Source organism: Ranitomeya imitator, chromosome 5 (assembly GCF_032444005.1).
Source record: "Ranitomeya imitator isolate aRanImi1 chromosome 5, aRanImi1.pri, whole genome shotgun sequence".
Taxonomy (NCBI): Eukaryota; Metazoa; Chordata; class Amphibia; order Anura; family Dendrobatidae; genus Ranitomeya; species Ranitomeya imitator.
The window spans coordinates 156,530,620-156,547,702 of NC_091286.1; the positions used below are offsets into that span (position 1 = coordinate 156,530,620).

The following is a 17,083-nucleotide window of genomic DNA, read 5'->3' on the forward strand; positions in this document are numbered from 1 at the left end:
TGCCCTGCTGTTTGTACAAATAAAGTTATATAATTTGTTGAAGGTTGATCCCATTGGTATGCATATCTTTTCTTTCGTTTGATTTCAATAAACCAGAGAGATATGTCACACAAAATTGTTAATAAATAACATTTCCCACAAGTCTACTTTACATCAGCATACTTTTTTTAATAAGTTTTTTGTTAGGAAGTTAGAACAGCTAAAATTTTTCCAACAAAATTTACAAAACCATTTTTAGGGACCACATAATATTTGAAATTACTTTGAGGGGCCTATATGACAGAAAATACCACAAATTTAAACCTTTCTAAAAACTACACTGACCCAAATTATAGACCCAATTTTTTTTTATTTTCATAAGGGTAACACTAGAAAATGGATCCCAGAAGTTGTTGTGCAATTTCTCCTGAGCACACCGATGCCCCATATGTGGAGGAAAACGAATGTTTGGTTGCATGGCAGGGATTGGAAGGAAAGGAACAACGTTTGACTTTTTGAATGCAAAATTGGCTGGAACCAAGAGCAGACACCATGTTGCGTTTAGAAAGCCTCAGATGTGCCTAAACAGTGGAAACCCCCCCACAAGTAACATTATTTTGTAAACTAGACCCACTCAAGGAACTTAGCCAGATGTGTGGTGAGCATCTTGAACACCCAGGTACTTCACAGAAATACATAACCTTGAGCTGTGAAAATAAAAAAGCAAATTTCCACAAAAATGTTAATTTAGCCTAAAATATTTCATTTTCACAAGGGTAGAAGGAGAACATCGACCCCAAAAATTGTTGTGCAATTTCTCTTGAGTACGCTGATACCTTCTATATTGGGGAAAACTGTTGTAGTGCACGGCATGGCTTGGAATGGAAGGAGTATTTTTTTGACTTTTTAAAAGCAAAAGTGTCTGGAATCATTAGCAAACGTCATGTGGCGTTTGACCAGCCCTTGATGTGCCTAAACAGTGGGAACCCCTCACAAGTGACAGAATTTTGGAAACTAGACTTTTCAAAGAATGTATCTAGATGTGTCTTGAGCAGCCTGGGGTGCTTTACAAAAGTTTATAACATAGAACCATGAAAATAAAAAAAAAATTGCATTTTTACCACAAAAATTTTCTTTACCCCAAAATTTTCAAGTTTCACAAGGGTAACAGGAGAAAATGTACAGTATAATTTGTTGTGCAATTTCTCCTGAGTACGCTGATGCCTAATATGTTGAGGACAATTCCTGTTTGGGCGCACAGCAAGTCTCGAAAAAGAGAGAAGAACAATTTGAATTATTGAACACAAAATTTGCTAGATTCATTAGCAGATGCAATGACACGTTTGAAGAGCCCCTGATGTGCCTAAACAGTGGAAACTCCCCACAAGTGACCCATTTTTAAACTACCGTATATACTCGAGTATAAGCTGAGATTTTCAGCCCACTTTTTTGGGCTGAAAGTCCCCCTCTCGGCATATACTCGAGTCATACCCAGGAGTCGGCAGGTGAGGGAGAGCAGGGGCTGTCTAATTATACTTACCTGCTCCTGGCACGGTCCCTGGTTTCCCGGCGCCAGCAGCTTCCTCCTGTACTGAGCGGTCACATGGTACTGCTCATTACAGTAATGAATATGCGGCTCCACCTCTATGGGAGTTGGAGCCGCATATTCATTACTGTAATGAGCGGTAACGGTGACTGCTCACTACAGAAAGAAGCTGCAGCGCCGGGGAAGCCAGGGACTGCACAGCACCAGGAGCAGGTAAGTATAATGGGGAGGGGAGCGCAGCGCTGCGCGATACTCACCTGCTCCTCGTTTCGGCGCTGCTCCATCTTCAGCAGTGGCGCTCAGTTCAGAGGGCGCAGTTAAGTAGTTAGTGCGCGCCCTCAGCCTGAACGCCAGTGCTGAAGATGGAGCGGCGCCGGAATGAGGAGCAGGCGACTATTGAAAGTGTCGGGGGCCTGAGCGACGGAGAGGTGAGTATTTTTTTTTATCACAGCTAATGGGGCAAGTGTCTGTATGGAGCATCTATGGGGCCATAACGTTTGTGCAGCACTATAAGGGGCCATAACGTTTGTGCAGCACTATATGGGGCCATAACGTTTGTGCAGCACTATATGGGGCCATAACGTTTGTGCAGCACTATATGGGGCCATAACGTTTGTGCAGCACTGTATGGGGCCATAACGTTTGTGCAGCACTGTATGGGGCCATAACGTTTGTGCAGCACTGTATGGGGCCATAACGTTTGTGCATCACTATATGGGGCCATAACGTTTGTGCAGCACTATATGGGGCCATAATGTTTGTGCAGCACTGTATAGGGCCATAACGTTTGTGCAGCACTGTATGGGGCCATAACGTTTGTGCAGCACTATATGGGGCCATAACGTTTGTGCAGCACTATATGGGGTCATAACGTTTGTGCAGCACTGTATGGGGCAAGTGTCTGTATGGAGCCATAACGTTTGTGCAGCACTATATGGGGCAAGTGTCTGTATGGGGCCATAACGTTTGTGCAGCACTATAAGGGGCCATAACGTTTGTGCAGCACTATATGGGGCTATAACGTTTGTGCAGCACTATATGGGGCCATAACGTTTGTGCAGCACTATATGGGGCCATAACGTTTGTGCATCACTATATGGGGCCATAACGTTTGTGCAGCACTATATGGGGCCATAACGTTTGTGCAGCACTGTATGGGGCCATAACGTTTGTGCAGCACTGTATGGGGCCATAACGTTTGTGCAGCACTGTATGGGGCCATAACGTTTGTGCATCACTATATGGGGCCATAATGTTTGTGCAGCACTATATAGGGCCATAACGTTTGTGCAGCACTGTATGGGGCCATAACGTTTGTGCAGCACTATATGGGGCAATAACGTTTGTGCAGCACTATATGGGGTCATAGCGTTTGTGCAGCACTGTATGGGGTAAGTGTCTGTATGGAGCCATAACGTTTGTGCAGCACTATATGGGGCAAGTGTCTGTATGGGGCCATAACATTTGTGCAGCACTATAAGGGGCCATAACGTTTGTGCAGCACTATATGGGGCTATAACGTTTGTGCAGCACTATATGGGGCCATAACGTTTGTGCAGCACTATATGGGGCCATAACGTTTGTGCAGCACTATATGGGGCCATAACGTTTGTGCAGCACTGTATGGGGCCATAACGTTTGTGCAGCACTGTATGGGGCCATAACGTTTGTGCAGCACTATATGGGGTCATAACGTTTGTGCAGCACTGTATGGGGCAAGTGTCTGTATGGAGCCATAACGTTTGTGCAGCACTATATGGGGCAAGTGTCTGTATGGGGCCATAACGTTTGTGCAGCACTATAAGGGGCCATAACGTTTGTGCAGCACTATATGGGGCTATAACGTTTGTGCAGCACTATATGGGGCCATAACGTTTGTGCAGCACTATATGGGGCCATAACGTTTGTGCATCACTATATGGGGCCATAACGTTTGTGTAGCACTGTATGGGGCCATAACGTTTGTGCAGCACTGTATGGGGCCATAACGTTTGTGCAGCACTGTATGGGGCCATAACGTTTGTGCAGCACTGTATGGGGCCATAACGTTTGTGCATCACTATATGGGGCCATAACGTTTGTGCAGCACTATATGGGGCCATAATGTTTGTGCAGCACTATATAGGGCCATAACGTTTGTGCAGCACTGTATGGGGCCATAATGTTTGTGCAGCACTATATGGGGCAATAGCGTTTGTGCAGCACTATATGGGGTCATAGCGTTTGTGCAGCACTGTATGGGGCAAGTGTCTGTATGGAGCCATAACGTTTGTGCAGCACTATATGGGGCAAGTGTCTGTATGGGGCCATAACATTTGTGCAGCACTATAAGGGGCCATAATGTTTGTGCAGCACTATATGGGGCTATAACGTTTGTGCAGCACTATATGGGGCCATAACGTTTGTGCAGCACTATATGGGGCCATAACGTTTGTGCAGCACTGTATGGGGCCATAACGTTTGTGCAGCACTGTATGGGGCCATAACGTTTGTGCAGCACTGTATGAGGCCATAACGTTTGTGCATCACTATATGGGGCCATAACGTTTGTGCAGCACTATATGGGGCCATAATGTTTGTGCAGCACTATATAGGGCCATAACGTTTGTGCATTACTGTATGGGGCCATAACGTTTGTGCAGCACTATATGGGGCCATAACGTTTGTGCAGCACTATATGGGGTCATAACGTTTGTGCAGCACTGTATGGGGCAAGTGTCTGTATGGAGCCATATTGTTTGTGCAGCACTATATGGGGCAAGTGTCTGTATGGGGCCATAACGTTTGTGCAGCACTATATGGCGCAAGTGTCTGTATGGGGCCATAACGTTTGTGCAGCACTATATGGGGCAAGTGTCTGTATGGGGCCATAACGTTTGTGCAGTACTATATGGGGCAAATATCTTTATGGACCATCTTATGGGGCCATAATCAGCATTTGTGCAGCATTATATTGGGCAAATACAGTATGTCTATGGAGCATCTTATGGGGCCATTATTAACCTTTATGCAGGATTATATGGGGCATATTTTAATATGGAGCATCTTATGAGGCCATCATAAACTTTATGGAGCATTATATGGGGCTCCTGATTCAATATGGATATTCAGAAACACTTAACCTACTGATGTCTCAATTAATTTTACTTTTATTGGTATCTATTTTTACTTTTGACATTTACCGTCAGTTGCTGCATTTCCCACCCTAGGCTTATACTCGAGTCATTAAGTTTTCCCAGTTTTTTGTGGCAAAATTAGGGGGTCGGCTTATACTTGGGTCAGCTTATACTCGAGTATATACGGTAATTCACTCAAGGAATGTTTCTAGATGTGTGGTGCACACCTTGAACCCCAAGTTGCTTCACAAAAGTTTATAATGTTTCCACTGATGGAGCTGTATGGAGGCTTGGTTTTTGCGGGACAAGATGACGTTTTTAGTGATACCATTTTCATTTACGTACATTTATCTTTTTGATCACATTTTATTTCACTTTTTGTTCGTTGGAATGATGAAAAAGCCTATTTTTTTTCCTTTTTTTTTTTTTACTGTATTCACTGAATGGGCTAACCTGTGAGAAAGTTTCATATATGGGATCATTCCAGATGTAGCATTTCCAAATATGTGTACTTTTTTTTTCATAAAAATACTTATTTATCAGTACAATATCTGCACTGACACAATCTAGTTAGATCATGTACTGAGCATAATCTAACAAACTTGCTAACCCTGGTGACCATGATGTCGTCATGAATCAGTACTATTGGGTCGCCATGGCAATGATCAGCCCCTCACGATAATGCCACGGGGGCATCGTCATGCCTTCTAAATACTGTGATCGATATCGATCACAGCATTTAAGGAGTTAAACTGCCGGGAGAAGTGCGGGCATCGCTTTGGCAGTGGGAGTTGGGTGTCAACTGTCATGTCAGCTGACCATACAGTGGTGATCGCGAGCACACCGTTCCTGTGTGCGCAAAATTGCCAGGACATATTTATATGGATATGTCTAAGGCTACGTTCACACTTGCGTACCGTAGCTTTGCGGAGGGCTGCGTAGTTCCTTCATTAGGCTCTGCCCACTTCCGCACTTCTTCAGTTTAGGTCCGCCTACTTTTGCATGCATCCTCCGCACCTATCTTTAACATTGAAAATACAAAAATAGAGCAGCATATTCAGCATGGAAAGAATCTGTGTGCAAAAAAGCTTCCACAGGCATATACCAAACCTTGCATGTAGTAGTCCAAAAAAGGAAGCAGCACACCACTGTCTGTGACTAAGGAGCTATGTTATTTAGCCCATGATGGCAACGTTTCGGTTCAGTGTAGCAAAAAATGTTCGCTACACTGAACCAAAACATCGCCATCATGCGCTAAATAAAATAGCTCTTTTTTCAGACAGTGGTGTGCTGCTTCCTTTTTTGGACTACTATCTTTAACATTGGGTACGCAGGACATGCGGATGTGTTGTTTTGACGCGCCCGCAGACCGCATGGAAATGAAACTTGTTGCATTTTGACCCCCCCAAGAAACTTATCTAGATGTGTTGTGAGAACTTTGAACCCCAAAGTGTTTCACTAAAGTTTATAACGCAGAGCCGTGAAAATAAAAAAAAAAAATTCCAACAAAAATGATTTTTTTAGCCAACAGTTTTGCATTTTCACAAAGGTAACAGGAGAAATTAGACTACAAGAGTTGTTGTCCAATTTTTCTTGAGTACGCTGAAACCCCATATGTGGGGGTAAACCACTGTTTGGATGCACGGTAGAGCTCGGAAGGGAAGGAGCACCATTTTACTTTTTCAATGCAGAATTGGCTGGAATTGAGATCAGACACCATGTTGCGCTTGGAGAACCGCTGATGTGCCTAAACACTGGAAACCCCCAATTCTAACTCCAACCCTAACCCCAACACACCCCTAACTTTAATCCCAACCCTAACCATAACCCTAACCACACCCCTAACCCTAATCCCAACCTGAACCACACGCCTAACCACAACACACCCCTAACACTAATCTCAACCCTAACCATAACCCTAACCACACCCCTAACCCTGACACACCTCTAAGCCCAATCCCAACCCTAAGCTTAATCCTAACCGTAAACGTAATCCAAACCCTAACCCCAACTCTAGCCCCAACCCTAACTTTAACCGCAACCCTAATTTTAGCCACAAACCTAACCCTAGCTTTAGCTCCAACATTAACCCTAACTTTAGCCCCAACCTGTTGTGAATTCTGTTGTCGAACTCCCTCCTGTGGTCGTGAATGGTACTTCAGCGAGTTCTGTCTATGGGATCCCTCTGGTGGCTATGAGTGAAGCTGCTGCTTCTGAGGTTCCTTACACAGGTGACGTGGTTTATCCTTTGGTTGGCTGCTCTATTTAACTCCTCTCAGATCGTTACTCCATGCCAGCTGTCAATGTTTTTGCATTCGTTCAGTTCGCTCCTGGATCTCTCTGGTGACCTGCCTTCTCCTGCAGAAGCTAAGTTCCTTATAGTCTTATTTTGTTCTCTGTTTTCTTGTCCAGCTGGTTTTCATGATTTTGTCTTGCTAGCTGGAAGCTCTGGGATGCAGAGTGGCCCCTCCGCACCGTGAGTCGGTGCGGATGTCTTTTTTGCACACTCTGCGTGGTCTTTGTAGGTTTTTGTGCTGATCGCAAAGTTACCTTTCCTATCCTCTGTCTATTTAGTAAGTCTGGCCTCCCTTTGCTGAAACCTGTTTCATTTCTGCGTTTGTGACTTTCATCTTTACTCACAGTCAATATATGTGGGGGGCTTCATTTACCTTTGGGGAATTTCTCTGAGGCAAGGTAGGCTTTATTTTCTATCTCTAGGGCTAGATAGTTCTTAGGCTGTGACGAGGCGCCTAGGTCTGGTCAGGAGCGCTCCACGGCTATTTTTAGTGTGTGTGATAGGATTAGGGCTTGCGGTCAGCAGAGCTCCCACATCCCAGAGCTTGTCCTGTATGAGGTTTAACTATCAGGTCATTCCGGGTGCTCCTAACCACCAGGTCATAACAGTACAGCTGGCCCAAAGTATTAATGCATCTCTATAAAGGGATAAGAGAACTTCTGAGACCATTTTTTTTTCTTTGCACTGTGTTTTGTCTTTCTTTTCCCCTAGACCTTTGGGTGGTTCAGGACACAGGTGTAGATATGAACATTCAAGGTCTGTCCTCTTGTGTGGATCATCTCACTGCAAGGGTACAAAACATTCAAGATTTTGTGGTTCAGAATCCTATGTTAGAGCCTAGAATTCCTATTCCTGACTTATTTTCTGGGGATAGATCTAGGTTCTTGAATTTCAAAAATAATTGTAAACTGTTTCTAGCTTTGAAACCCCGCTCCTCTGGTGACCCCGTTCAACAGGTAAAAATCATTATTTCTTTGTTACGTGGTGACCCTCAAGACTGGGCATTTTCCCTTGTGCCAGGAGATCCTGCATTGCGTGATGTTGATGCGTTTTTTCTGGCGCTTGGATTGCTTTATGATGAACCAAATTCAGTGGATCAGGCAGAGAAAATCTTGCTGGCTTTGTGTCAGGGTCAGGATGAAGCGGAGGAGTACTGTCAGAAGTTTAGAAAGTGGTCTGTGCTTACTCAGTGGAATGAATGTGCCCTGGCGGCAATTTTCAGAAAGGGTCTTTCTGAAGCCCTTAAGGATGTCATAGTGGGATTTCCCATGCCTGCTGGTCTGAATGAGTCTATGTCATTGACCATTCAGATCGATCGGCGCATGCGTGAGCGCAAATCTGTGCACCATACGGCGGTGTTCTCTGAGCATAGGCCTGAGCCTATGCAGTGTGATAGGACTTTGACCAGAGCTGAACGGCAAGAACACAGACGTCGGAATGGGCTGTGTTTTTACTGTGGTGAATCCACTCATGCTATCTCCGATTGTCCTAAGCGCACTAAGCGGTTCGCTAGGTCTGCCACCATTGGTACGGTACAGTCTAAATTTCTTTTGTCCGTTACTCTGATTTGCTCTCTGTCGTCCTATTCTGTAATGGCATTTGTGGATTCAGGCGCTGCCCTTAATTTGATGGACTTGGAGTTTGCCAGGCGCTGTGGTTTTTTCTTGGAGCCCTTGCAGTATCCTATTCCATTGAGAGGAATTGATGCTACGCCTTTGGCCAAGAATAAGCCTCAGTACTGGACTCAATTGACCATGTTCATGGCTCCTGCACATCAGGAGGATATTCGCTTTTTGGTGTTGCATAATCTGCATGATGTGGTCGTTTTGGGGTTGCCATGGCTACAGGTCCATAATCCAGTGTTAGATTGGAAATCTATGTCTGTGTCCAGCTGGGGTTGTCAGGGAGTACATGGTGATGTTCCATTGCTGTCAATTTCGCCATCCACTCCTTCTGAAGTCCCTGAGTTTTTATCAGATTACCGGGATGTATTTGAAGAGCCCAAATCTGGTGCCCTACCTCCTCATAGGGATTGCGACTGTGCTATTAATTTGATTCCTGGTAGTAAGTTTCCTAAGGACCGTCTGTTTAATTTATCTGTGCCAGAGCACGCCGCTATGCGCAGTTATATAAAGGAATCCTTGGAGAAGGGTCATATTCGTCCGTCGTCATCACCATTGGGAGCAGGGTTCTTTTTTGTGGCCAAGAAGGATGGTTCTTTGAGACCTTGTATTGATTACCGCCTTCTTAATAAGATCACAGTCAAATTTCAGTATCCTTTGCCGCTGCTGTCTGATTTATTTGCTCGGATTAAGGGGGCTAGTTGGTTCACCAAGATAGATCTTCGTGGTGCGTATAATCTTGTGCGAATTAAACAGGGTGATGAATGGAAAACGGCATTTAATACGCCCGAGGGCCATTTTGAGTACCTGGTTATGCCATTCGGGCTTTCTAATGCTCCATCTGTGTTTCAGTCCTTTATGCATGACATCTTCCGAGAGTACCTGGATAGATTCATGATTGTATATTTGGATGACATTTTGGTCTTTTCGGATGATTGGGAGTCTCATGTGAAGCAGGTCAGAATGGTGTTCCAGGTCCTTCGTGCGAATTCCTTGTTTGTGAAGGGGTCAAAGTGTCTCTTTGGAGTTCAGAAGGTTTCATTTTTGGGTTTCATTTTTTCCCCTTCTACTATCGAGATGGAGCCTGTTAAAGTTCAGGCCATTTACGATTGGACTCAGCCGACATCTGTGAAGAGCTTACAGAAGTTCCTGGGCTTTGCTAATTTTTATCGTCGCTTCATCGCTAATATTTCCAGTGTTGCTAAACCGTTGACTGATTTGACCAAGAAACGTGCTGATGTGGTCAATTGGTCCTCTACAGCTGTAGAGGCTTTTCGGGAGTTGAAGCGTCGTTTTGCTTCTGCCCCTGTGTTGTGCCAGCCAGATGTTTCGCTCCCTTTTCAGGTTGAGGTTGATGCTTCTGAAATTGGAGCAGGGGCTGTTTTGTCGCAAAGAAGTTCTGATGGCTTGGTGATGAAACCCTGTGCCTTCTTTTCTAGAAAATTCTCGCCTGCTGAGCGCAATTATGATGTGGGCAATCGGGAGTTGTTGGCCATGAAGTGGGCATTCGAGGAGTGGCGACATTGGCTTGAAGGAGCTAAACATCGTGTGGTGTTCTTGACGGATCACAAGAATTTGACTTATCTCGAGTCTGCCAAACGGTTGAATCCTAGACAGGCTCGATGGTCGCTCTTTTTCTCCCGTTTTGATTTTGTGGTTTCATACCTTCCGGGATCTAAGAATGTGAAGGCTGACGCCCTTACAAGGAGTTTTGTGCCTGACTCTCCGGGTGTTCCGGAGCCGGCGGGTATTCTTAAAGAAGGGGTAATTTTGTCTGCCATTTCCCCTGATTTGCGGCGTGTGCTGCAAAAATTTCAGGCTGATAGACCTGACCGTTGTCCTACGGAGAAACTGTTTGTCCCTGATAGATGGACTAGTAGAGTTATCTCTGAGATTCATTGTTCATTGTTGGCTGGTCATCCTGGAATCTTTGGTACCAGAGATTTGGTGGCTAGATCCTTTTGGTGGCCTTCTTTGTCACGGGATGTGCGTTCTTTTGTGCAGTCCTGTGGGACTTGTGCTCGGGCTAAAGCCTGCTGTTCTCATGCCAGTGGGTTGCTTTTGCCCTTGCCAATCCCGAAGAGGCCCTGGACGCATATTTCCATGGATTTTATTTCTGATCTCCCTGTTTCTCAAAAGATGTCGGTCATTTGGGTGGTTTGTGATCGCTTCTCTAAGATGGTCCATTTGGTACCCTTGTCTAAATTGCCTTCCTCCGCTGATTTGGTGCCATTGTTTTTCCAGCATGTGGTTAGTTTGCATGGCATTCCAGAGAACATCGTCTCGGACAGAGGTTCCCAGTTTGTTTCGAGGTTTTGGCGGTCCTTTTGCGCTAAGATGGGCATTGATTTGTCTTTTTCTTTGGCTTTCCATCCTCAGACTAATGGCCAAACCGAACGAACTAATCAGACTTTGGAGACATATCTGAGATGCTTTGTTTCTGCTTATCAGGATGATTGGGTGTCCTTCTTGCCTTTGGCTGAGTTCGCCCTTAATAATCGGGCCAGCTCGGCTACTTTAGTTTCTCTTTTTCTGTAATTCTGGTTTCCATCCTCGTTTCTCTTCAGGGCAGGTTGAGCCTTTGGACTGTCCTGGTGTGGATGCGGTGGTGGACAGGTTGCAGCAGATTTGGACTCATGTGGTGGACAATTTGACATTGTCCCAGGAGAAGGCTCAACGTTTCGCTAACTGCCGGCGTTGTGTTGGTCCCCGACTTCGTGTTGGGGATTTGGTTTGGTTGTCATCTCGTCACGTTCCTATGAAGGTTTCCTCTCCTAAGTTTAAACCTCGTTTCATTGGGCCATACAAGATTTCTGAAGTTCTTAATCCTGTGTCATTTCGTTTGGACCTTCCAGATTCTTTTGCCATCCATAATGTGCTCCATAGGTCGTTGTTGCGGAGATACGTGGCGCCTATGGGTCCCTCCGTTGATCCTCCTGCCCCGGTGTTGGTCGAGGGGGAGTTGGAGTATGTGGTGGAGAAGATTTTGGATTCTCGTGTTTCGAGACGGAAACTCCAGTACCTGGTCAAGTGGAAGGGTTATGGTCAGGAAGATAATTCCTGGGTTTTTGCCTCTGATGTTCATGCTGCCGATCTGGTTCGTGCCTTTCATTTGGCTCATCCTGATCGGCCTGGGGGCTCTGGTGAGGGTTCGGTGACCCCTCCTCAAGGGGGGGGGTACTGTTGTGAATTCTGTTGTTGAACTCCCTCCTGTGGTCGTGAATGGTACTTCAGCGAGTTCTGTCTATGGGATCCCTCTGGTGGCTATGAGTGAAGCTGCTGCTTCTGAGGTTCCTTACACAGGTGACGTGGTTTATCCTTTGGTTGGCTGCTCTATTTAACTCCTCTCAGATCGTTACTCCATGCCAGCTGTCAATGTTTTTGCATTCGTTCAGTTCGCTCCTGGATCTCTCTGGTGACCTGCCTTCTCCTGCAGAAGCTAAGTTCCTTATAGTCTTATTTTGTTCTCTGTTTTCTTGTCCAGCTGGTTTTCATGATTTTGTCTTGCTAGCTGGAAGCTCTGGGATGCAGAGTGGCCCCTCCGCACCGTGAGTTGGTGCGGAGGGCTTTTTTGCACACTCTGCGTGATCTTTGTAGGTTTTTGTGCTGATCGCAAAGTTACCTTTCCTATCTTCTGTCTATTTAGTAAGTCTGGCCTCCCTTTGCTGAAACCTGTTTCATTTCTGCGTTTGTGACTTTCATCTTTACTCACAGTCAATATATGTGGGGGGCTTCCTTTACCTTTGGGGAATTTCTCTGAGGCAAGGTAGGCTTTATTTTCTATCTCTAGGGCTAGATAGTTCTTAGGCTGTGACGAGGCGCCTAGGTCTGGTCAGGAGCGCTCCACGGCTATTTTTAGTGTGTGTGATAGGATTAGGGCTTGCGGTCAGCAGAGCTCCCTCATCCCAGAGCTCGTCCTGTATGAGGTTTAACTATCAGGTCATTCCAGGTGCTCCTAACCACCAGGTCATAACACCAACCCTAACTTTAGCCCTAACCCTAACTCAAATGGGAAAATGGAAATAAATAAAAAAAAATATTTTATTATTTTTCCCTAAAGGTGATAAATGGGGGTTTGATTTACTATTTGTCAGCTGTCACACACTAAAAGATGCTTTTAATTGCAAAAAATAGCTTTTGCATCACCACATTTTGAGAGCTATAATTTTTCATATTTTGTCCCACAGAGCTATGTGAGGTCTTGTTTTTTGCGGGACGAGTTGACGTTTTTATTGGTACCATTTTCAGGCACATGACATTTTTTGATCGCTTTTTATTCCGAATTTTGGGAGGCAGAGTGAACAAAAACCAGCAATTCATGAATTTATTTTGGGAGGGGCGTTCATACCGTTCCACGTGTGGTAAAATTAATAAAGCAGTTTTATTCTTCAGGTCAGTGTGTTGACAGCAATACCTCATTCATATCTTTTTTTATGTTTTGGCGCCTTTATACTATTTTATATGAAAATCATTATTTTTGCATCGCTTTATTCTTATTTATTTTTTAGCTGATGGAGCTGTATCATGGCTTGTCTTTTGCGGGACAAGATGACGTTTTCAGTGTTACAACTTTAATTTATATCCATCTTTTTGATCGCGTGTTATTCCACTTTTTGTTTGGCGGTATGATGATAAAGCATTTTTTTTTGCCTTGTTTTTTTTTAATGGTGTTCACTAAAGGGGTTAACTAGTGGGACAGTTTTATAGGTCGGGTCGTTACGGACATACTAAATATGTGTACTTTTATTAAGATTTTTTTTAATTCCAATATTTATTTTTTGATGGAATAAATATTGATTTTTTTATTATTATTTTTTTATTATTTTTATAATATTTTTATAATTATTAAAAAAATTGTTTTTAAATTTATTCTAACTTTTACACTGTGTCCCACTATGGGACACTCATTTTGTGAAGGCTGGTCACTTATATGGCATGCAGATCTGCATGCCATATAAGCTGTCAGCGCTGCACTCTGTGCAAAACTTCAGTCACCGCTCAGTATATAGTGAGCAGCGGCGGTAAGCATGCCCTGGCACATTGCCTGACAGCCATCTCTGCAGCTCATCAGTGTTGGATTCACAGCTACAATGTTTAGTTCTGCTATCTAATGTCCTTGTGTACTGATGCTGCTTCTGAATATATCTGAATATGTGCTGAATAAAAGCAGGAAGGTATGAATCCCTTATGTCCCTCTGTACTGCATAAGAGACATTACAGCCTCTATCCACTAGCTCAGAGACAACTGAAAATTAGAGATAAAATGAAGCAGAGGGGAAAACAAGTCAAAACCACAGGATGTATTTCATATAAAAGCCAGAAATATGCGTGACTTCAAGGAAAGGAGTAATCCATTAGGCAGGAGAAAAGAGTGCTTGGAGGCGTAATAGATCTGGCACTGCAGCCTTGCAGCGCTGGAGTCCTGGGCTCAAACCCCACAAAGGACAACATCTGCAAGGAGTATGTATGTTCTCCCCGTGTTTGTGTGGGTTTCCTCCGGGTTCCCCAGTATCCTCCCACATTCCAAAGACCTACTGATAGGGAATCTAGATTGTGAACTCCATCGGGGACAGTGATGATAATGTGTGCAAACTGTAAAGCGCTGCGGAATATGTTAGCGCTATATAAAAATAAAGATTATTATCTGTGGTGACAGAGGCTTGGAAAGTGCTGCACCATAGCCAAAGCACTTCTGTTTGATTGAAATGGTGACTTCTAAGTACTGGAGATATGGACTGTCTAGCTAAAGGCAAGGGTGTACTTGCAAGTAGGGTTGAGCGAAATGGATCGGACATGAGGTCGGCGATCTGCACACAAAAGTCACGTTTCGTATGATGCTTTCAGCGCCATTTTTCAGCCAATGAATGAGGACGCAGAGTGTGGTCAGCGTGATGACATAGTTCTTGGTCCCCACCATCTTAGAGAAGGGCATGACAGTGATTAGCTTGCTTTTGTGGTGTCACAGGGGCTATAAAGGGGCGTGCACGCCGGCCGCCATCTTACTTCTGCCGGTCTTAGCATAGGGAGAGGTTGCTGCAGCTTCATCAGAAGAAGGGATATAGTTAGGGAGGGAAGATTCACCCCCAAACTGCTTGTGCTGTAGCGATTTCCACTGTCAACCACCACCAATTTATTGCAGGGACAGTGGAGGCTATATTTTTGTGCATCATCTCTGTAGCTTATTAGGCTGCCTTATAAAGCTCCCTGATGGCTGCATTGCTGTTTGTATGCTGCTGTCTGCTCAGGGAACTTTCTTGGACGAGGTGGCGGACGAAGAGGAGGAGGAGGAGGAGGATGATGGGGATGAATATTTATGGGAGGATGCTTCTCAGGGGGCAATACAAACTGGTGGCGTTGCAAGCTCAGGTACAGGGTTTTTGCGGGACACAACTGATGTTGATTTGCAAGAAAGTGCTCCTCAACCCAGCACAATCAGTGAATTGACTCCTGGAACATTGGCCCACATGGCTGAGTATGGCTTGCAGATCCTAAAAAGGGACCCCCGCATTATTAAAATGATGACCGATGACGATTACTGGTTGGCCTGCCCCCTGAATCCACAATATAAAGGAAAATTACAAAATATCATGCCACATGAGAACCTTGAGCAAATTTTGGCTACCAAACAAGCAACTCTTGTAGAACGTTTGGTTCAGGCATTCCCAGCACACAGCGCCGGTGATGGTTCTCACACGAGCCGTAGGGGGCAACATGGCAGAGGTGTTAGAGGTGCACAAATCCGAAGTGGCGTTGGGCAGAGGGGTTTTATGACCAGTTTGTGGAGTGATTTCGCAATAACCACTGACACGACAGGTACTGCTGCATCGATTCAAACTGACAGGAGACAGCATTTGTCCAGTATGGTTAAGAACTACTTTTCCTCCCTTATCGATGTTCTGCCTCACAGGTCATTCCCCTTTGATTACTGGGCATCTAAAATAGACACCTGGCCAGAATTGGCAGAATATGCATTACAGGAGCTCGCTTGCCCTGCTGCTAGTGTGCTATCAGAAAGGGTCTTCAGTGCTGCCGGTTCAATACTGACCGAAAAAAGAACACGTCTGGCTACCCATAATGTTGATGATCTAACCTTCATTAAAATGAACCAATCATGGATTTCAAATTATTTTGCCCCACCTTCCCCTGCTGACACGTAGCTTGCCGGAAAAATGTCTTGCTTTTGGCCTCCTCTTGCTGACTTCTCCAATTCCTCCATTTGCAGCTGCTGAATGTCCACCATAGGCCATTTTTATACCTCCCTAAATGGGCTGACTCCCCCCACAGGGCCGTGGTCACCACCTGGCGCAAGCACCCCTGTGAGTGCCGTTTGCCTGGACAGGTGGGTGTGCCTACTCTTGGGTGACAGCACTGGCACAGGGTCCCTCATAGTACAATGAAGTGTCTCTAACGGTGGTGGTGCACAACCAACATCAGACACACTGTCGTAATATGAGGGGCCCTGTGCCACTACCGCCGCCCACGAGAGAGTGTTCCCCCCAGCTCGAACAGTGCTCTACCACTTGCAATACTTACCTCTCCCTGCTCCACCACTGTGTAGTCTGTGCTGTTAAATCCTTCAATGGCACTGCCAATACAAATTTGTTGAAATGATAGATGATAATTAAAATATACTGGGGCCCTGGCCTCCATTTAGACCAGATAATACTTTGCGCCTACTACCACTGTCGGCTACTCAGCAGAGGAGCCCACCCCTGTACCTAGCTATGCCACCTGTTTAGTCCTGTTACCAATTTTGAACTGCATTTAGCCTACTTTATTATTTGGGCCTATATCTGTGTTTCCTTCTCATCCTGCCCATTGCCCAGCCACTGCTAGATGAGTCTGCTGGTACATTGACCCAGACCACTACATTCCCCTTGCACTCTACACAGCCAAAATCTGACCCTGCTGAAAGTCAGGTTCCCCTTCCTGCATGCTATACCACCTTACACGGGGGCAAAGAGGAAGGTGCAGATGAAAGTGCAGGCTCCTTCATCAGGTGGGGGGGGGCATACTCATTGGCAACGTCACTGGCACAGGGCCCCTCATACAACCCGAAAGTGTCTCTGCCAGTGGGAGGCGCCACCCGCCGTCAAACACACCGTCGTACTATGAGGGGCCCAATGCCAGTGCCAACGAGTGGGCAAATTGCCTCTTCTGAGAAAAAGAGGACTTAAACTCTATAGCGCCACCTGTTGGAAGTAGCGATCCTACAAGTCACAATCAACTCTTTAACGAGTCGTGCAATATGACTTAGGATAAAAGCCAAATTAGTATCTCAATGCGCAGACACGGTGTTTCGGGCTCTTGGCCCTTGTCAGTGCGGAGCAAGAGAACTAATTTGGCTAGGTGAGAGGCTCTGGACTGGGGTCTAAGGGGTATCAGTTCTCCTTATGGAGAGTGACATATATAATATAGATACATTTGTAATGTTCTTGATGTAATAGTGCAGTAGAGTGTTTTTTTTATAAAGAAAAAACCCTATACATCTGAATGATTATATAAATAATATTGTCTGCTTTTT

General features: G+C 45.1%; 1 protein-coding gene across 2 annotated transcripts in view; it reads right to left on the minus strand.

The window, feature by feature from the left end:
* Window positions 1–17,083, minus strand: part of SMYD3 (SET and MYND domain containing 3) — a 1,365,594-nt gene that overhangs the window by 583,546 nt on the left and 764,965 nt on the right. The window lies entirely within an intron of this gene.